This window comes from Giraffa tippelskirchi, chromosome 11, assembly GCF_054371585.1.
Source record: "Giraffa tippelskirchi isolate mGirTip1 chromosome 11, T2T-mGirTip1v1.2.pri, whole genome shotgun sequence".
In the NCBI taxonomy this organism is placed as follows: domain Eukaryota; kingdom Metazoa; phylum Chordata; class Mammalia; order Artiodactyla; family Giraffidae; genus Giraffa; species Giraffa tippelskirchi.
In genome coordinates, this window is record NC_137285.1 from 61762693 (window position 1) to 61784441 (window position 21749).

Consider the following 21749-nt stretch of genomic DNA (forward strand, 5'->3'; position numbering starts at 1 on the left):
TTGATTTGCATTTCTCTGATAAGGAGTTATGTTGAGCATCTTTTCATGTGTTTGTTAGCCATCTGTACGTCTTCTTTGGAGAAATGTCTGTTTAGTTCTTTGGCCTACTTTTTGATTGGGTCATTTATTTTTCTGGAATTGAGCTGCAGGAGTTGCTTGTATATTTTTGAGATTAATTCTTTGTCCATTGCTTTATTTGCTATTATTTTCTCCCATTCTGAAGGCTGCCTTTTCACCTTGTTTATAGTTTCCTTTGTTGTGCAAAAGCTTTTAATTTTAATTAGGTCCCATTTGTTTATTTTTGCTTTTATTTCCAATATTCTGGGAGGTGGGTCATAGAGGATCCTGCTGTGGTTTATGTTGGAGAGTGTTTTGCCTATGTTTTCCTCTAGGAGTTTTATAGTTTCTGATCTTACATTTAGATCTTTAATCCATTTTGAGTTTATTTTTGTATATGGTGTTAGAAATTGTTCTAGTTTAATTCTTTTACAAGTGGTTGACCAGTTTTTCCAGCACCACTTGTTAAAGAGATTGTCTTTTCTCCATTGTATATTGTTGCCTCCTTTGTCAAAGATAACGTGTCCATAGGTGCGTGGATTTATCTCTGGGTTTTCTATTTTGTTCCATTGATCTATATTTCTGTCTTTGTGCCAGTACCATACTGTCTTGATGACTGTGGCTTTGTAGTAGAGCCTGAAGTCAGGCAGGTTGATTCCTCCAGTTCCATTCTTCTTTCTCAAGAGTGCTTTGGCTATTTGAGGTTTTTTGTATTTCCGTACAAATTGTGAAATTATTTGTTCTAGTTCTCTGAAAAATACCGTTGGTAGTTTGATAGGGATTGCATTGAATTTATGGATTGCTTTGGGTAGCATACTCATTTTCACTATATTGATTCTTCCGATCCATGAACACAGTATATTTCTCCATCTATTTGTATCTTCTTTGATTTCTTTCACCAGTGCTTTACAGTTTTCTATGTATGGGTGTTTTGTTTCTTTAGGTAGATATATTCCTAAGTATTTTATTCTTTTCGTTGTGATGATGAATAGAATTGTTCCTTAATTTCTTTTTCTGTTTTCTCGTTGTTAGTGTATAGGAATGCAAGGGATTGGTGTGTGTTGATTTTATATTCTGCAACTTTACAATTTTTAAAAATTTATTTTTTTGTGTTCATTTGTTTTTATGTATTATTTGTGTGAAAAGTATTGTCAACCTATTACAGTACAATATTATATAGCTGATTATGTTAATTGGGTACCTAGGATAACTTTGTTGGACTTGTGAATAAATTGGACTTATGAATGCACTCTCAAAACAGACCTCATTCGTGTGTAGGGGTCTTACTGTAATCTTATTGAGCATTTGCCTTTGTGGGAAACTTGCTGAGTCACAACTGGAGTTTCAGGCTCCCACCCAAGAAATAGAGGAGAGATCCCCCAAAGCCAAGAGCTTTGCTTTCAGGAAATCAGAAGAGGTGGCTCAGTGAGGGCAGGGTCCTGATCTGTTTTACTTAGTGATGTATCCTAGTGCCTAGAACATTGTCTAGCACACAGTAGATGCACAAGAAATCTTTGCTTTTTAGTTAAGCTGTAGGTGGTTCCAAGAGGTAGTTATATCAGTTGCATCTTTCTTGCAAATAATGAACACCATCTCTGGTTAGCCATAAGCAGAGACAATACTTACAGAGGTGCCAGAGGGAGATGTGAAAAACTGGTCAGGAATTAGGGCAGTTCCAGGAGTCTAGCTGGTAGAAATTGTCACCAAACCAAACTTGGATCTGCTCACGTGCATGCAGAAAAGCCAATCTATTGACACTGGGTTGTACTGAAGGAAAGTGCAGCATTTATTGTAAAGGTGACAATATAAGGAGAATGGGTGGCTCATGCTCTAAAACCCTAAGCTCTCCAAAGGCTTTCATCAAGGCAGTTTTAAAGGACAGGGGAGGTGTTTTAAAGGGGGGCAGGTGGTCACAGGGTATGTGATCAGCTTGTTCACAATTCTCTGATTGGTTGATGGTGAGGTAACAGCGTTGTTAACATTATCAATCTTTAGGTGCCAGTGGGTCTGGGATGATCATCAAGTAGTTAATTTCTTCCATTTGGTGGTGGCTTTAGCATCTGTAAAACAACTCAGGGGGTGTGCATCAGATTCTGCTATCTGGGTACTTTAGAAAGGAGCTATAGCAGAGGAAAAGGGGGTCTGTCCTGGGAAGGCCCCACAGAGTCCTGCTTAGTTACAAAGTCAATGCAAGTTTTCTGCCACTGGGATGGATTGGCTTCAACCATTTGCATTCTTCTTGCTTTCTGCTCAATATTAAAATTTCTATGCTTAGGAGAGTATCCTTTACCAAGGTCGGATTATGTGCTTGCCTTTTGGCTGATAGTTCAATTGGTAAAGAATCCACCTGCAATGTGGGAGACCAGGGTTCAATTCCTGGATTGGGAAGATCCCCTGAAGAAGGGAAAGGCTACCCACTCCAGTATTCTGGCCTGGAGAATTCCATGGACTGTATAGTCCATGGGGTCGCAAAGAGTTGGACACGACTGAGCGTCTTTCACTTTTGGCTAGAGTAATGGCTAGAACACATGGAGCCTGGCTAGAAACTTCTACTAGTCCCAGCCTCCCTTGCAGCCAAGTGTAATCAAGTTTGCTCCAGTGAAATATGACTCTATATGACATATAGCCACTCACAGGGCCACAGTTCTCCAGGCTCCCTTTCCTTTCTGCTGGGTGGACAGGACAAAGATGGGGGCAGCCTTGGAAACCACGCACTGAGAGTGGCACATCTACCCTGCTGGCCAGGTCCCTGGATGATGGAGGAGCGGATCCTGACTACTGGCTCTGGATTGTTCTGTGAGAGAGAACTTAACCTTCCATGTTGTTTGAGGTTTGAGACATGACATCTGGAGTCTCTTTGTTACAACTTATAAAACTTGCACTTTATTACCAGAGATGAGAAGGGAAGCATCATCCTCTCCAAAGCAATCTGTAAGGTCAGTTTCATCAGAAGCAGGAGAAATGGTCACATGCTCATTGCAATTGTTGCTATTATTGGCATATGATCATCGTGCAGAAGCTACATTCAGGACAAGTATTCACAGCTCCTGTCTGGTGTGAAATCCGTAACCAGTAAGTGCCTCTTTTTTTGCCCCTCAAACCCATGATTTGCCACAAGTGAGCAGCGCTCCTCCAATCATAGAATTGAAATGCCAATCATAGAATTCCTAGTTGAAGGAACTGGTGAATTCAATCACAACCCACTGTAAAAAAGAAAAGGATTGAAGTTTCGTGCCTGCCATCTTATCTCTGTGGCCATACCACTCAAGATAGGGACTGATCTCTAACACAGATTAGTATAGGTCCAGCCTCAACAAGCACTGTTTTGTACTAACAATCCCTAATGAGAAGCCGTCACTAGAGAAGTAAACAATTCGTTAGTCTGGGGAGAGAATGGTCAGCAGAGGCTGGGCTCCTAATTTGTATTTTTATTTTGTGATTTACTTTCAATCAGTCAGCAAGTACATATTGATTGCTGACTATGTGTTCATCACTGCTTTCATTTTGAGTAGAAAAATGTATTGTTTTCAACATGAGTATTGACATCAGTGTTTAATAAAGAAAAGTTATTGGATTTTTTTCCTAGTTAAAATACACACACACACACACAGACTTTAACTCTTGCTGCATTGTTAAGGGTAACTTTCCAATTCCATGTTGAACATCAAATGGAAAATGGGATTTATTTAAAATAATCCATTCTAGAATAAACTTTTTTCTGAAATGTACATATTTCATTGGTAAAGCCTTAGTTCTTTTCTCATGTTTCCATTTGCTTGTAGCCCATTCCCGGGTCAATCTTTCTACCCACACTCAGGCATCACACAAATTTCAGGCCTTTCCTCACTAACTGGGCTGGTTGTTTCACCAGCTCAGAGTTTTCTTCAAAATAGGGAGTTGGACTCACTGACTACTCTGTTCACTAACGTAAGTAAACAGAGTAGTCAGTGAGTCACACTTTGCCCAAGTACTCGGTTCTGATTAGCCCAGTTCAGATCATCAGTGTCTGGCATCTTGTCCAACCTTTAGATTCTATGTAGACGTAGATGGCTCCATTCAATATAGATGGCTACACTGTCTTGCTGGCCCCCATGGGAGCTAGCTTGCTCTTCTTCCCCCAAAGAAAAGGAGAAATTACTCCAGTGCTCCAGCACCCCCATGGAGAGGTGCAATTCTGATCAGAGGGGGAGAGCCGGTCTTTCGGTGTAGGGAAAACCTTTGAAGGAGCTTTCCTTATGTAGAGATATGTGGAGCCCCCTCTAGGGAGAGGTCTAGACAAAAATAAATTTTGGGTTTTTGTGTACTATAAAGGAATGTTTCTACAGAGGGAGGAGAGTTTGGAGCTATCAGAGTCAAGATAGAAAGTCTAGACCAGAAATGTCTGCAGTGATGGAACTCTTTCATCTCTGCTCTCCAACATGGTGGTCAGAAGCCACAAGTAGCTATTGAACACTTCCAGTTTTATCTAATTTTAATTCGTTTACATTTGAATAGTCACATATGTGGCTGATGATCACCCTGCTGGACAGCATCCGTCTAGATGGAGAAGTCTTTGCAAATTCAAGTTAAAGTCTTAGAAACAGCCAATGAGCAATCACCTGTGGTGAAGATGGCTGAAGATCTTTGGATTTGTGTCCTGTGTTGTGATAGTCTACTGTGCAGGTCTGCGTTGGTTGGGGGGGTGGCGGTTTATGAGACAATGGAAGAGGAAGACAGAAGGTTGGTGTAGCGCATGGGAGGGTGAACAAGGAGACTCAGGCTGACAGCTCTCCCCCCATATGGCACCTGGTTCTACCTCATTTCTCCAGGCCCCTGATGCTTGCGAGGCACCTGTAACCCATCACTGCCCTCGGCTCGTCTGTGACCTGGTGGGGCTGGGAAGGAAGCCAGCACTCTCGGCAGCCCACGGGCAACAGGGACTGGATGAGGAGATCAGAGGCAGAGTTTGATGTGCTTTTTACCCTCAGCCCTAGGACCTGTGCTTCCAGCTAGCCTGGTGCTATCTGAGCGTGAAAGAGAGCAGAAGAATGTAAGACTGTCAGGAACACTAGCTTCACTCTGCTGTTTAGTCCTCTCTTTTAGCACAGATCTTGAGTGGACACCAGAGGTGAGACTCTGTGGGTTCTTGCCAGTGTAAGCAAACAAAATGTGACACCCCAATCGCTCTCTTTGGCAAGCAGATTATTTTGAGTTGAAAACAACCAAGGCCCCAAAGATTGCTGCTTAAAGAATATAGATAGAGAATCTGTCCTAGGAAAGGAGCTAGCGTTGTAGGTCACTATAGTATGAACCACAGCAAAGTCTGTTTGTTTAAGCTCCTCTCTGAGTCCCATTTTCTCTGCAGGGCCCAGCAAACACTTATGTGCCAAACATTTGCTTTTCCACCTCCCTGTCAATTGCCTTCCCTCCCTTGAAAACCCACAACCACTATCCTAACATCTTCTTTTGTCTTAAGTTGAAGATGGTATTTAAGGTGAGGGTTTTGGCTACTTGGGCAAGTTATTCAGTTTTCCTGGATCTTTCCCTTGGATCCATGCTAGTAATTTTTGGTGTGATTTTCCTCTGTTAATCTGCCTCATGCCAGTTTAATTGTTAATCCATCCGGAAGAATCCAGAAGTGGGGAGGAAATTTTCTTCCTCCCCAATACCAGTCATCATCAGAGCTCATCCTAGGGACTTCCCTTGTGGTCTAGTGATTGAGAATCTGCCTTCCAGTTCAGAGAACATGGGTTCAGTCCTTAGTTAGGGAACTAAGATCCCACATGCAGTGCAGCAACTAAGCCTTCACATCAAAACCACAGAGCCCAGATGCTCTGGAGCCCACCCACTACAACTAGGGAGAAGCCAGCACACTGCAACAAAAGATCCTACGTGCTTCAAGGGAAATCCTAAGTACTGTAACTGAAACCCAACATAGCCAATAATAATAAATAAATAAATAAGAAGGACTGATGCTGAAGGTGAAGCTCCAATACTTTGGCCACCTGATGCGAAGAGCTGACTCATTGGAAAAGACCCTGGTGCTGGGAAGGATTGAAGGCAAAAGGAGAAGGGGGCAGCAGAGGATGAGATGGTTTGATAGCATCACTGACTCAGTAGACATGAATTTGAGCAAACTCCAGGAGGTAGTGGAGGACAGAGGAGTCTGGCGTGCTGCAGTCCATGGGGTCTCAAAGAGTCAGACACGATTTAGCAACTGAACAACAATGACAACAAATACTTAAAAAAATAGAAGCTCATCCTAATGTGAACCCTCACGTTCATAAACTCCATCTGGTTCCAGAGACACAGGGCATCAAAGAGGGGGCACTTGGAGGTGAGAGGGGCTGTAGAAAAAAGATTAATCTGCAAGTACAGATGAAGCAAAATCTTTAACTTTTCACCACTTTTGGGGGCAGAAGCGTTACCCTGAGCTGGGAGTCACAGTGAAAGCAGCTCTTTTGCCCCTTTCCTGTTTGCCTATTTCTGTTCTCCTCTAACCTTAAAAGAATCTAATTATAGGCATGAGATCATTAGGTAATTTAACCAAACGCCTTAATTATGCTCTTTCCTGAGTGCACATCATGTCTTGCCTAACCTGTTGATTCTTTTCCTAGATTACTATAAGAATGAAAAATTTAGTAGTAAAGGAATGATTAGCTCTTCACTCCCAATAGCCCCCTTAGCAGTCCTGCAGGCAGACCATGAAGTGATGAGATGCCATCTGAAGAAAGATCATGAGGAGTCAGCCAGCCTGCACATGATGGAAACTGATGTAGAGCTTGACCTCCTGCCTTGATAATTCATTAAGATCCTTCCCCCTTTTCCCTTTAAAAACTGTCATGGCTGACATTAAAAAGAATGAAGTAATGCCATTTGCAGCAACATAGATGGACCTAGAGATTGTCATACTAAGTGAAGTAAGTCAGACAGAGAAGGAGAAATATCATATGACATCCTGTATATGAGGAATCTAAAAAGAATTGATACAAATGTACTTAACAAAACAGAGACAGACTCACAGATTTAGAGAAAAAACTTACGGTTGCTGATGGGGGAAGAATGGGGGGAAGAGATAATTAGGAAGTTTGGGATGGACAGGTACACACTGCTATGTTTAAAATGAATAACCAACAAGGACCTACTACACAGCACAGGGAACTCTTCTCAATGTTATGTGGCAGCTTGGATGGGAGGGGAGTTTGGGGGAGTATGGAAACTTGTATACGTGTGGCTCAGTCCCTCTACTGTTACCTGACACTATCACAATATTGTTAATTGACTCCACTCCAATACAAAATAAAAAGTTTAAAAAAAACAAACTCATGGCTGAGCAGAACCTTAGGCCTTGATCTCAGGACGTGAGTCTGCCTTCTCCTCAGATTGCCTACTTTGCTGTTTGAAACAACTTTCCTTTCCACCAACACTTGCCTCTCAAGTACTGGCTTTTGAGTGGTGAGTAGCCAAACCCGAGTCTGGTAACAGCAGATGCAGCTGGAAGTTGTTGAATCCAGATAAAGAAATAAGCATATCATTTAGAGTTATGATGGTGACTACAATAATACTGAGAATCTTTGCTGTGAGGAAGGGATGGAAAAATGGAGAGAAAATTTTCCTTTTCATTTTATATCTTTTTACACAGTTGGAACGTGAATAATTTTTTCAATAGTCTGGCCGTGTTTGTAATCATGGTGATAATGAGGAGAGGCAACAGTTCGGAAAATAGATAATTTGTGAAGCCTCTTTGGGTCCGAATGGATAGTTGGAAGTCTAATTTTTTAGACTAATTTTTTTAGACTTCCTTTAGACATGTTTTTCTTGTCTAATAATGAAGGTCATGTGCCAATGTTTCAATGAAACTGTGGATTCCAGTGTGAGGAGGAATTCAGTTAGGGGCAGTCTGGGAGAAAGATTCCTCAGAGCCGCCAAGAGGGTTTTAGAAGAGATACCTTCAGATGCGTTCTCTGAACCTTAGTATCCAAAGGGCTGTGACTTAAATGTAGCCAATTCAAAAAGAGGGTGGGGAAATTTAGTAGTGGACCTGGTAAGGACTCTGAACATTTGATCTGAAGGTTAATGTGGTGAAGATAGGCAGGCTCAAGTAATGAGACTGAATTTATATCCTATCAATAAAGTTTATAGGAAGAAACCCCACACAGCAGACCATGGCTGAGCTTTGGAGGGTGTGATGGGGAGAGGAGGATCTTATTGACACCCACTGGGCAGAAGCACCCCCCCACACACAGTAGTGGGAACTGGAGTTACCCCGGCAGAAGTTGAGAAGTCTTCCCTTCAGATGTTGCCAAGCTTTGCTGTCATCCCAAAGGTCCTCTCCTCTTAGGTGTTTCATTTCTCCTTCTCCTCCTCCCTTTCTGCCTCCTTCCTTCTCACATCCTAAACGGTTACAGAGAGGAAATGAGCAGCCTTATTCACCTACAGGTTGAACTTGCAGCTACAGTGGTTGCCTGATAAATCTGGAGGTAAATCAATGTGAACATCCACTGATAAGGGACTGAAGGCCTGAAAGTAGTTCAGAGCAATGTGAGCCACCCAGGTGCTCCCTGAGCGGCTGGACAATCCAGACACAACACTCTTTCACAGGAGGCCGAGGTCAACCTCCAAGACAAGGGCCTCAGCTCATCCTCCTCTCCTTGGGAAAATACATTTTCTCACCCTCAGTCTCCAAGATGTTCATGCTTGATTCAAAATGCTTACACAGCTTACTTCCTCCTGGGCCCCGATGCCAATGAACAGAGGGCTCTGCTCTCCCAGGCTTCCTTCTACCGAACACTCCATTGGCTTAATTATTTTGATTTAAAAAAAATAGACAATTAATAATAATTGTGTCTCTCTTGCTGCTTCTGCTCCTAAGCCGCTTCAATCATGTCTGACTCTGTGCGACCCCATAGACGGCGGCCCACCAGGCTCCTCTGTCCCTGGGGTCCTCCAGGCAAAAACACTGGAGTGGGTTGCCATTTCCTTCTCCAGCGTCTCTCTTAGCCGATACATAATGAAACCACAAAGCTAAAGGACCTGAAGTCCACTCTGAGTTTTTCAAGTCATGCTGCTTCAGAACGGCTCCCATATTTGACTTGGAGCAGGGGCAATTCCTAGTCCTTTGGGACGGACTCCTTAACATAGTCAGTGTCAATTCATTCCTTCTTCTTTTTGTGGAAAACCCACCCCACAGCTCTGCCTGAGTCAATGGGGCTCTGGAGTGCCTATGATTTCTTGCTCAAGAAAAAGAATAGCTTTTTGCATAATTCTGAGAGCAAACCACATGACTCTACCACATCCTGGAAAATTCCGCGATACCTGATGCATAAAATGAATAGAGGTCCCAGCACGCAAGCCGTGATAAGGAGGTATGTGGCATTCCACAGCCAGTCTCCTGCCTGTGAAGCCACATAAAAGCCCAGTTAGTGCTGTGTAACAGTTGTATTTTTCTTGTCTACAAATTTCAGTTGTAGGAGAGTAGCATGCAATGAGGAAACACTGTGTCTGCCAATAACGGAAATTGTTTGAGGTTTCTGAGGAACTAGCGAATGGGCGGGAGGGCAGAGGTGGCTTTGGGAGTTCATATCTTGGCTTCAGATTTTGGGTACAGGCATGTTGCTCTTAATTTAGCAGCCCCCAAGAAGGGTGAGAGGAAAGTCAGTATGAACGTGGAGTAGGGGGATGTTTGGGCGAGGAAAGTGGAATCTGAGGGTGTATAGAGGCCAGAACTGCAGTGTGAGGAAAGATGTAGAAGACAGACGTCATGCCCAACTAAGGATCAGGACACCCCGCAGCAGAGTCTCCCCACCTCTGCGCAATGGCCACCACACCCTGAGTACTTCTGCTCAGAGGGCCGTAGAAGGGCCAGAGCCGGGACACATAAGTAAGAAGCCTCTGGATCAAGCTGTCCCCCAAGGTTAATTGTTCTATCACCTGCAGCTCTAGGACCTTCTCCATCTCAGGTTTATGGTGACGAGAGTCACATGGTACGGTGTCTCACAACCATCTGTGAGATGGCCATGAGTGGGTACCACTATGCTCAGCTGGACAGATGAAGAAGTAGGGACTCAAGAGCTTTAAGTGCCCACATCTGTGCACCTAGCCCAACACCAGGGGAACCAGAATCAAATCCAAGCTTTTTGAAGTCAAGCTGGTTTCTCTTTATTATCTGTACTGCCTCTTCTGGGGGTATGCTAATTTCTGACCATCGAGCCACTTTTTCGGCCCCTAACTTAACTGCCTTTCAACGTGCCCATCTGGCCCCTTACAGCCTGCTCACCTCAGCATCCGGATCCACCCATGCTCCTGTTTCTGCTCACCCGACTGGCTTCAGAGAGTTTGCTGGTTTCCCAGGCTGCCAAACTCCTGGGAATCTATCTGTCTGTTTTCTGACCCCCCATTTCAGCCTGCTCCATGTTTAACCGTCTCAGAGTTTTGCCCTGGGTATGCTCCATTGGTCAGGTTTTCTAGAGGATGGCCCATGAAGCTGGGCTGTATTTGATGGGAGCTGGGCAAGACGAGCAGATCATTAGCCAGTGACTGCTCCAACGATATGCTGGACCAGATGAGAGAGGCCAAGTCACCTCAGCCATGAAGTGGAGCTGGAGTGCATTAGGCGCAAGCCCTGTGGGCAGAGGCAGCAGACCGCGTTCACCCTGTGACCCCTGGGCATCTGTCCATGGAGTGTTTCTTGGAAACATGGACAGACAAGTTTTACTAGTATTTCAACCATATTAACCTGGGTAAGACATGGGGGGGCCAGATGCACATCAAGAGAGAAAAGCTGGGAAAGAGTTTTACAGTTGGTTATACTCAGAGCCGAGTTTCCTGGGAAGAACACAGTGCCCTGTGCAGGACCACGCAGGAAAGCACCAGGGTCAGCCACAGGAAGAGAGAGAGAGCGAAACTATGGCCAGAGCCATTACTATCATTTCCTTGGGAAGGAACAGGAGTCGTGAAAAGCGACCTATGGTACCTGGCCCTGGGGCAACTAGGGGAGGTGGAGTGGCCTAGCGTTGTGAGAGCCCCACAAAGAGGTGGCTGTGGGTGTGAAATTAATTGGCTGTTCAAGAAGGAAAACTGACCAGCCTCTAGCCAGGACCTCAAAACTAGGGCAAGACGGGATTTGTACAAACCAATATTACAACCAGGTTGGGAAGCATTCTTAAGGAGACTTTTGTTTGTTTATAATTATTAAAGTACTACACAGAGATTGAAAATTTCAACAATACACTGAAAACTGACTTTAAAAGTGACTCTCCAACATCACAAGGAGAGAAATTTAATAGATAAATATGCATTTTTCCAGAATGTTGGCTCTTCTCATATAAAATGTTTCTCCATGAATATATGCACATAAACTAAACTCATGTATATACAAATGTTTTATAATTTATAATAAAGAATAAAATGGAATTATACTGTGGCATAAATTTCTTTTTTTAAGTGCAGTATTATAACATGGACCTTCTTCTATGTCAATACATGCAAAGGAATACCAGTCTTTTAATGACTGCATAGTATTCCACAGCACAAGTCAATCATAATGTATTTTGAATCATTCAACTATTAATTAATATTTATGTTGTTATCAGATTTTTTCCTATTGTATTGACTCAGTAAACATTGTACACACTTGCCAGATTTTTCTGTGGAATAAATTTCTATAAGTGCATTTTCTGGGTCAAAAATTATATGCATTTTGAATTTAATTAGGTGCTAGAGAATTTCTCTCTGAAAATATTACGTCAGTTTATATTCCCACAACAGTTTATGACTAGACATTAGACATTATTGATCTTCATTTCTCTAATCTATTTGTAGAGAAATGTATTTCTGTTTTAGCTTTTATGTATCTGATCACTAGGGAGGTTTGTGGGTTTTCTTAAATATTTATTGCTGTTTGAATCCCCCTCTGTAAATAAACTCTTCAGGTCTTTTCCCAATGTTTAAACTTTATTTTTGTACTTTAAGAATACTAACTTTTACTAATGTAGATTATAAATATTTTTATGAGTTTATCATTTGCTTTTAATTTTGCTTGTAGTGTTTTTCCTGTGTAAAAACTTTTCTGTTTTACATCATAAAATTTGTCTATATTTTCTTTTATGAACTCTGGGTTTCCTGTTTTGCTTAGGAAGTCTTTCCCACTGCGGGTAGACTTTCGAGGAGACTAGGCTGTGCTGGGCAATATTCCTACCACTGATATTATCCTGATGTGGAGTTAGTTCAGCTTTCCCAGAAGTTTCCTGGTTGCTAGGGTCTGGGGAGGGATGCCACACACACAAGTCACCGATTAAGTGGTCCTTAACTTTCCAAGTGCCATTAATACCTCTTTATTGTTGTTGTTTGGGCGCTAAGTTGTGTTGACCCTTGCAACTCCATGGACTGTAGCCTGCCAGGCTCCTGTGTCCCTGGGACTTCCCAAACAAGAATACTGGAGTGAATTGCTATTTCCTTCTCCAGGAGATCTTCCTGACCCAGGGATTGAACCTGCATCGCCTGCATTGGCAGGCAGGTTCTTTACCACTGAGCCACCTGGGAACCCCAATATCTCTTTGAGATTCTGATAAAAGCTATGGACCACACCTATGATTTTGACAATGATTTCAGAGGTTTTGTAAACTATCTAAAATCTATCGTGAAGCTCTGTTTATTCCTGCTCGTTTTAAGAGCCCATCCCTACTGCATTTGTTAACATCTGATCTAGGGAATTCCTTGGTGGTCTGGAGGTTAGGACTTGGCACTGTCACTGCCCAGGTTCAATCCCTGGTCAAGGAACAAAGATCCCACAAGTCATGTGGAATGGCCAATAAATAAATAAATCAGATGATGTTAAAAATAAATAAATATCTAATCTAGGAAAACATTTCAAATGATTTCTGCCATCTAACATATGGTCCTGATTGTCTCCTCCTCTGAAATTTTACCTAGGAAACTCTTTATGCAACCCCCTCTTGTCCACTCTGGAATATCATGACATCCTCATGGCCCCAAAAGGGCAAGTGTCACCCCAGATCAGGACTAGTGTCCCAGTCCCTTCCCTGGAGAGCATCCTCCTCACTCTCCCCTTGGATCACTCTGATTTCACACCTGAGTTTAGACCCGTGCAGGTGACACTGGGGGCTTCTACACAGGACACACTCTGATGGCCGTGGGCAGGGATGGGCTGAGGGGGAGGTTTGCAGGGAAGAATGCCAAGGACTCCAAGAGAGTCCTCTAGAAGATTAGACTCTATCTACCCTTAGAAAGACCATAATGAAGAACGATCAAGTTAGCAGCAGGATCTTACAAGGACTCTGCAGGGGAGAAGAAAGGAACTTGGAGGTTCAAGGCCTCTTCTGGGAAAACCAATAAATTGTCATTGAAGAAAAAGTTTCAAGGACCTCTCCAGAGAGTTGGGCCTCCCCAAGTTCCAGGGGGGAAAGGAGGTCCATTATGGAGATCTCAAGTCCTTGCACGTCTAGGAACTTATAAATAGATGCAAACATCCTCTGCAGTTGTCTCTCCCTCTGATAGAAAACTTCCCTGGGCAAATCTAATCAATACTTCAACAGGAGCACAAAGGAGCTGCTCTCAGCTTGAGAAATGTCAGTTTTAAGTGGTTCTGATTGCTTTCCATGGGACTTTGGTGGCAGGAGTGTCAGCTCAGAGCATAAAGGTCAACTCTCGAATTCAAGGAGATCATCTGGATGCCTGCAATGGGAATTCAAATCCCATTAGAAGCTGGCCCCAGCTCTCTGTTGATCTGTTTCTCCTGGACTGCCCTTCTCTGGGATTCCCAGTAGCTCAGTGGTAAAGAATCTGCCTGCCAATGCAGGAGATATGAGTTTGATACCTAGGTTGGGAAGATTCCCCTGGAAGAGGAAATGGCAGCCCACTCCACTCTTGCTGGGAAATCCTATGGACAGAGGAGGCTGGCAGGCTACAGTCCAAGAAGCCGCAAAGAGTCAGACCCGACTGAGCATGCACATGTGCCCCTTCTCTACCTTGACTTTCCTTTCAGTATCTACATGCAATGAATAAAATGTTTGTTTGGCTGTTTGTGCCTCCAAATGTAACTCCGCTTGATCATAATCCTCCCAGAGAAATAATTAGCCAGGATTCAACTCTTAGAGAAACATGGAGAATAAACTACCCAACTCAAAGGAATGCAGGTCAATCCAATTTCAGCCATAGGCTTTATTTCTCCCAATGGGCTGTATTTGTTTAAACTTCCATTTCTCATAAAGCTTTTCAAGTGAAGAGGAGGAAGATTGCTACCCACAAAGGAGATATGGATGAAGTGGTGAAGAGCTGCTCGGGTTCCAGGCACCAAGAGGTGGTTGCTAGAGAGTGTGTTGTGCTGGTCGCTTCAGGGTGTCTGACTGTTTGCATAGAAAAGCCTGAGCTGCGCCTAATTCCTGCCCTCCAGGAACTTTCCATTTAAGAAGTCTCTTTTGACAGAAACATATGGGTAAAATACTGGCTAAGTGCTACTCAGTGCACTTTGAGATGAAGTTTTCTCATGCCCCCATCTACCACAAAGCAGCTGGTACACAAGTTAGCCCTGCTGGGGACATGGTCTGGAAGGACTTCTGCTTCCCTGTGTCTCTGGGCACTGAATCTTGACCACAATAGTCTGAATGTAATCAGTAATTTGAGTCTACATATTCATAATCAGTAGCACAGGTGGGGTTTTTTTTCTTAGAGATTTTTTTTAAAAATGTGGACCATTTTTAAAGTTTTTATTGAATTTGTTACACCGTTCTTTCTGTTTTATGTTTTGGTTTTTTGGCTATAAGGCATGTGGGATCTTAGCGCCCTGACCAGGTATCAAACCCACACCCTCCACACTGGAAGGTAAAATGTTAGCCCCCGGACCAGGGTAGTCCCCTGAGGTGTGTTTTTTTTTGTTGTTAATTTTGAGATTTTATCCAAAGACAAGAAGACAATCACTGGACCTACATTCTAGATCGAGAACGTTCTAGAAATACCAGCTTTACTTCAGTGTTTATTAATAGGCAGCTCTGTATATCATTGTCTGCCTACAATGTGGGAGACCCAGGTTCGATCCCTGGGTTGGGAAGATCCTCTGGAGAAGGAAATGGCAACCCACTCCAGTATTCTTGCCTGGAAAATCCCATGGACAGGGGAGCCTGGTAGGCTACAGTCCATGGGGTCACAAAGAGTTGGACACGACTGAGCTACTAAACTTTCTGTATATCATATCTTGGAGATCTGATAGCAATTTCCAGTTTCACCTTCTCAAAGAATTCAGGTTCTGAATATACATTCAGATGTGTAGTCCAAACGTCAAAGAGAAGCATCTGTTCCGGTTTGAACTTGATCCCTCTATGAGGAGATGTTGCCTTTTCCCCTTTCATAAGACCTATGATACTATCATTTTGTAGGGACTGAAGATAGTCTTTCTTGTTCATTTGCAGGAAATTTTCTTTTCAGTTTACATTCTTTATCAACCATTATAATTCCTTCAAAGGTAGTCTTTCTAAAATCCCTTCAAAGGGCTGTTTGCCTGCAGCTCATACATCTCTCTTTCTCTTTCTCCAGCTCTGTCTCTCTCTGCCCCTTGCTATCTGCTTATATTCTCTTTTCATTCTCTGCTGCGAACAGTGTTCTCCACACTGTGAAGATGGAAGGAGAATTTTACATTTCTTTTGGTGGAAAGAGTCACTTTCTACCGGAGATACAAAATAACAATTAATTTTCAGCTTCCTTTCCTTTTGGGGCAGAAATAAGAACATTTGGTGACTCCAGTGTAACACAATTCAACACACACTCCTGCAAATATACACAATTACATAAAACTACTGTTCTCTAAGAAGAGTTCCTCCTTAACATTTTACACCTTGTTGTATAAGCCAAGGGGCAAACCTGGTGGGCAGTGATTTTAGCAGCACAGATTCCTGAGGTCACCCTGGACCTTTAGAATTAGAATCTTTGGGGTAAAAGCCCTAAGAGTCCTTATGTCTAGCTAACTCCTTTGGTGACTAGCTTGGCACAGATGTAAAAACTGGAGTTTTACAACAGCAAAGAGTAAGTATATAAAGGATGTTGCATAATTATGCAAAGTAAGAAAAGCAGAGAAACCCCACCCCCCACCCCTTTCTTGAAATTGGGGAGCAATTCATGGAAGACTGGGCATTTCAGACCAGCCTGAATGAAGACAGCTGCTGGTGGCATCGGGCATTCTAGGCAGAAATGCAGGGAGGGAGAGATTCAGAAGTGGGCTGGGAATAAAGGGGAATTTAGTCTTCTCCTGGGAGGAATAACGAGGACAGACTGAATGACTCCAGGATTTGGGATGCTCCCCTCTTCTGGAGCCCTCAGTCTTTGAGGAGGAAGTATTTTCATCCCCAAAGCCATGAATCTATGTAGAAGACTGTGTTGACAGTGATGAAATCCCCAAGCCCACACATCCCCTACTACCTCGGGAAGTCTGCACCTCCTGCCTGAGCAGCCCACCACTGGGTCTCCAAGCCCCCCCTAACCATCATCGCAGTCACACGGGAGCTTTTGCAAACACCAATGCCCACTCCCTTCCCCAGTAATCTGACATGACTGGTCTGGAGTGGGGTCCCAGCATAGGTATTTGTCAGAGTTCCCAGGGGTCACCAACGTGCAGCCAGAGGTGAGAACCACTGAGTTGGCCGGTAACAAGCCACCAGTTGGGAAGCTCTCGTTTGACCTGGTGCCTCAGTTTCCCCATCTGTCCTGAAGGATGTGCCAAGGTGCCACTCGCCTTCAGAGCTGCTCCGCCTCTAGAGGGTCCTGCTCTCATCCCAGGCATCTGGTTCTCTGCACTACTCTGCTGCTTCCAGGGGTGTCTGCCTGCCATCTTTCCCCTTTCCCATCTTATCTGTTCTGTTTAGTGTCCTCTGGACCCCTGTTCTCTGCTAAGTGACAAAGAGTGCTGACTGCTTAATCAGAGAACTAATCGCTGCTAACACTACCTGGCCAAAGCGTTCTCCAAGACAGTTAGAATTCATTCCCCTAGGGAGCTGTCCCTACAAGAAGAATTTCAGGCAAGGCCAACAGTAAAGGGACCTTGCTTTCATTCCTACCCCAGTGGGGCCATATCTGTGCAGAGAGGAAAGAACAAGCTGTGTGAAACTGGGCCATGATGGAGGCTTTTCTTTTTTTTTTTAATTAATTTTTATTGGAGTAGAGTTGCTTTATAATGTTGTATTAGTTTCTACTGTACAGCAAAGTGAACCAGCTGTACATATACATGTGTGTGCAGAAGACAGATGCTCAGTCATGTCCAACTCTTTGCAACCCCATGGACTGTAGCCCACCAGGCTCCTCAGTTCATGGGATTCTCCAGGCAAGAATACTGGGGTGGGTTGCCATTTCCTTCTCCAGAGGATCTTCCCAACCCAGGATTAAACCCAAGCCTCTTGTGTCTGCTTCATTGCAGGCAGATTCTTTATCATGGCACCACCAGGGGAAGCCCACATATACATATATCCCCTCTTTTTTAGGTCACCACAGAGCATTGAGTAGAGTTTTCTGTGCTATAGAGCAGGTTCTTATTAGTTATCTACTTTATACATAGTGATATATGTCAATCCCCATCTCCCAAGTCTTCCCACCCCCCTTTCTTCCTTGGTATCCATACATTTGTTCTCTATGTCTTTGTCTCTATTTCTGTTGTGATTCAAGGGATAGTAAGACTTATCTTCTAGAATCACCGTAAGAGCCCATCAAAGAGTATGGCATATTGCAGGTGTTCTATAAATATTAGCTTCCTTTTCCTTCCTGTCAAAGGCCAGATCCAATTACATCTTCTCTGAGTCACTTCTTACTTTTAACACGTGGAGATTAAATCTGCAGCTAAGCCATGGCTCTTTGATCCTGCACTTGTGCAGTTTGCTTTTTAGATCTAAGTATTGAATTTTAAAGTTTTTCCTGTTAAATTTTCTCTTCTTATTTCTGTCCAGTATCTTCACCTTTCCAGGACTTCTGGTTCCTGATTCATGGTAGCTAAAATTCCTGGTCTGTGCCATCAGTAGAGATGGGCAGAGGGTTCTAAAAGTCTTCATCTGAATTATGGATAACATTATTGAACAGAATGGAACAAAAGATAAAGCCCTTTTACAGCCCCAAGTTCCTAGCTTGGTGCTGGCAGATTAACCCTATCTTTAGCTTTAATGTTGGTTTCAAATGAAACAAACTGCATCTTCATTCAGTTTACATGTCCACATTTCTCCACTATTGCACTTGTGGCAGAAACTAGTTTCTTGCCCCAATATCCAAGCTTTCCTTCCTCCTTAGCAACAGAATCCTATGTTATAGCTGCACTGAGCCCAGCCTCACTTGTAGCTAGGTATGGCCATGGGCCTCCATTCTAGTCAATGAGTTTAAGTAGAATTGCTTTGTGGAACTTCAGGCAAATCTCCTTAAAAGTGATTCAGCAGGAAGAAGCTAGTCCTTCTTCCTGGAGCTTGAATGTAGATGTAATGGCTGAATCTCCAGCAGCCATTTTGGGATGTGAGATTAAGGATGACAGATAGACAGAATTTGGTCTTTGCTGAACAGGGAACCATGACAGCAACCCACGACTGCCTAAAGATTTTCTAATAGGAGAGAGAAATAAACTTGTATTTTGTTTTTAAACTGTTGAATCTATTCCTAAGGAATATGCCTTGTTAAAATCCAAATACTCTGTGTCATGCAAGCAAGAAAGAAATTCTAAATGTTCTGATGAGAATCTGGGGTATCTTCCATATCTGGAAGAGTTCTACACATCCACAGCCTTTCCAATCTTTGGAAAATAGCTTGAGAGGTCATTATAAAAGGGAGAAAAAACAAAAAGGGAAATTTGTCAGCATGTGCTTGAGTAGATCTCCTAATGTTAAGAGCTAGAAAAGGCTTTCTTTAGAGACCTGGGCCATTTCTAACAGCTTCCTTTGAAATCACTAATTATGCTCTAAAAGAGAAGGCATTACTGGAGCCAGAACCAGCAGCCAATTACCCACAAGAAATCACTCACTGTGTGGGCTGCTTTCTCTCTCTGTTCGCATAATTTCAAAATGTAATTTCTAGAATCATGCTAAATACTTGTAAACAGAGATTGGTTTAATTGCAAGGAGGAACAATTTCAGGGGATAAAAATGAGAGTCGTTTCTCATTTGGCAGATAACAGAGCAGTCCTCTTTATGTCCTATGTGCAGTTCCCATCTGTCTTCCCACCCAAGTCAGGTCCCTCTGTCACTCCCATGAGAGGTGCTGACTCCAACAGAAGGTAGAGGTTGCTATGGAAAGGGTGTAACACGTGGACTCAGAAGACATGAGTTCAGATCCCAGCTGCAGCACCTACTAGGTTGTTATCATCAGCAAGCAAGTTAACTTTCTTGAGTCTCCATTTCCTCATCCCCAAAATGGGACTGCCACCTGGGCTTAGGAGCACAGAGCAGGTGATACACACCTGTGAGGTGCTCTATCGGAACGTAGGTTCCATGAGAGTTGTGGCTCAGGTTTATTTCCTTTTACTTTCTCCAGGGTTCTGAACAGTTATTGGAAGATAGTGGGAATGTGTATCATCTTGTACTGCCACAGAACTGTGACATGACAAAACTTGTGTATGTGCTCAATACTGTCTGACTCTCTGCAATCCCATGGACTGTAGACCATCAGGCTCCTCTGTCCAGGAAATTTTCCAAGCAAGAGTACTGGAGTGGGTTGCCATTTCCCACTCCAAGGGATCTTCCAAACCCAGGGATTGAACCCGCTCCTCTTGTATATCCTGCATTGGCAGGCAGATCCTTTACCACTCATGCCACCTGGGAAGCCCATAACAAAACTTAAACAGCAGTAATGGCTATCACCATCAACACTGGCTCTTCACAGGTCTGCAGGGTCTAGTTAATTTGGGCTGGGCCTGGTTTGTCTTCACTGGACTGGTTCATGCTTCTGCCTCAGCTGGGGCAAGCCTGACCCATGGTTTCTCATTCACCTCTGGGGCCTAAGGGCTAGTCCTTCTCATGGTGATGGCAGAAGCACAAGTTGAAGCAAGATGGCACGCCTGTGCCTTGTCTGCTGTTGTCCCATTGGTCAAGGACCAAAGGTTACACCCAAGGGTGGGAATTTCACTCTGTCCACAGAACAGGAAGAGACTGCAGAGTTACAAGCCAAAGGGCATGGATGAATGGAGGGCAAAGAATTGGACCATTAACGCAATCTGCCACAAGATGCGATCAACTATTGGGTTAGCAAAAAAGTTCATTTGGATTTTTCCATAAGACATTGCTTACAAATGAACATTTTGGCCAACCTAGTATCTACCACTGACATGAATATATGTTTTTTAATATAGGAAGACAAAGGTGAGATAGTTGAGGTTCTTAAAGCAGACCCTCTCCTTGCCCATCAAGGGTCTCCTTCTCCCATGCTCATACTCTTTTCATTAATGATAGGAAAACCAGCTACACGACCTGACAAAGCCATGCAGAAATAGAAATTCACTGCATCCTTCTCTCTTGTTGGAGTTCCCTCCTTTCTCTCTACCCTTTCCTGTTTGCTCCTCCAACTAAGTGTTTTCAGCTCAGTCTTGACTAATTGTTGCTAAGATTGAAATTCACTCCAACATGCTACCTAGAGACCTTGCACCAATTTAAAGAGTAGGGGGACAACCAAAGTGGAGAATATCTTTCTGTCTTTCCATCACAGGCAGTCCTTAGATAGCTTCTTGAGTTGAAACTAAGAATCATTTAAAATCATAGTAATTATTTTTAAAAAACCAAAACTGAAGCTGTTCATGGTGGCTCCCTTGAGGAGTTAGAAAACAGGTAGTCAAGGGGTAAGAAACCTACTTTGGGCTTCCCAGGTGGCTCAGTGGTAAAGACTCCACCTGCCAATGAAGGAGACACAGGTGACGCACGTTTGATCTCTGGGTCAGAAAGATCCCCTGGAGAAAGAAATGGCTAAGTTCAGTTCAATTCAGTTCAGTTGCTCAGTCGTGTCCGACTCTTTGTGACCCCATGGACTGCAGCATGCCAGGCCTCCCTGTCCATCACCAACTCCTGGAGTTTGCTCAAACTCATCTCCACTGAGTCTGTGATGACATCCAACCATCTCATCCTCTATCGTCCCCTTCTCATCCCACCTTCAATCATTCCCAGCATCAGGGTCTTTTCTAATGAGTCAACCCTTCACACCAGGTGGCCAAAGTATTGGAGTTTCAGCTTCAGCATCAGTCCTTCCAGTGAACACTCAGGACTGATCTCCTTTAGGATGGACTGGTTGGATCTCCTTGCAGTCCAAGGGACTCTCAAGAGTCTTCTCCAACACCACAGTTCAAAAGCATCAATTCTTTGGCACTCAGTTTTCTTTATAGTCCAACTCTCACATCCATACATGACCCCTGGAAAAACCATAGCCTTGACTAGACAGACCTTTGTTGGTAAAGCAATGTCTCTGCTTTTTAATATGCTGCCTAAGTTGGTCATAACTTTCCTTCCAAGGAGTGTCTTTTAATTTCATGGCTGCAGTCACCATCTGCAGTGATTTTGGAGCCCCCTAAAATAAAGTCTGTCACTGTTTCCACTGTTTCCCCATCTATTTGCCATGAAGTGATGGGACCGGATGCCATGATCTTAGTTTTCTGAATGTTGAGCTTTAAGCCAACCTTTTCACTCTCCTCTTTCACTTTCATCAAGAGGCTCTTCAGTTCTTCTTCACTTTCTGCCATAAGGGTGCTACCCACTTCAATATTG

General features: G+C 43.4%; 1 long non-coding RNA gene across 1 annotated transcript in view; it reads right to left on the minus strand.

Annotated features, from left to right (window-relative positions):
• Positions 1-8151: 8151 nt before the first annotated feature.
• LOC145525324 (uncharacterized) overlaps positions 8152-21749 on the minus strand; it is a 40114-nt gene continuing 26516 nt past the window's right edge. Inside the window, exons 3-5 of the long non-coding RNA XR_014068107.1 lie at positions 20847-20941; positions 9352-9431; positions 8152-8430 (exon numbers count right to left, since the gene is read on the minus strand). This is a non-coding gene — a long non-coding RNA (uncharacterized LOC145525324). The remainder of the gene's footprint in view (positions 8431-9351; positions 9432-20846; positions 20942-21749) is intronic.